We start from the raw sequence: 293 nt of genomic DNA, 5'->3' as shown, positions 1-293 counted from the left end.
ACAAAATTTACTAAAACTTGACTCTATAGGCCTTAATATATATCACAGGATGCATGAAATCTGGTGAGGGGTATAAGGGTGCAGATTGGGTAGGGGGTATAAAGATGATTAAGATTTTTTTTTATGAAATGCTCAAAAATTCAATAAAAATACACATTGAAAAAGTGTAGTATGGGAAGAACACATAGGGGGAAAATCAGCTATTAGCTTGCATTGGCAAGATATGTAACATGGGAGATAAGGAAATATTAAAATTAAATCAAGTGATGTTTGCATACTAGTAATTGCCACAT

This window comes from Nannospalax galili, unplaced genomic scaffold (genome assembly GCF_000622305.1).
Source record: "Nannospalax galili isolate Female #2095 unplaced genomic scaffold, S.galili_v1.0 scaffold1341, whole genome shotgun sequence".
Taxonomy (NCBI): Eukaryota; Metazoa; Chordata; class Mammalia; order Rodentia; family Spalacidae; genus Nannospalax; species Nannospalax galili.
Note: the sequence above shows the minus strand (reverse complement) of the source record.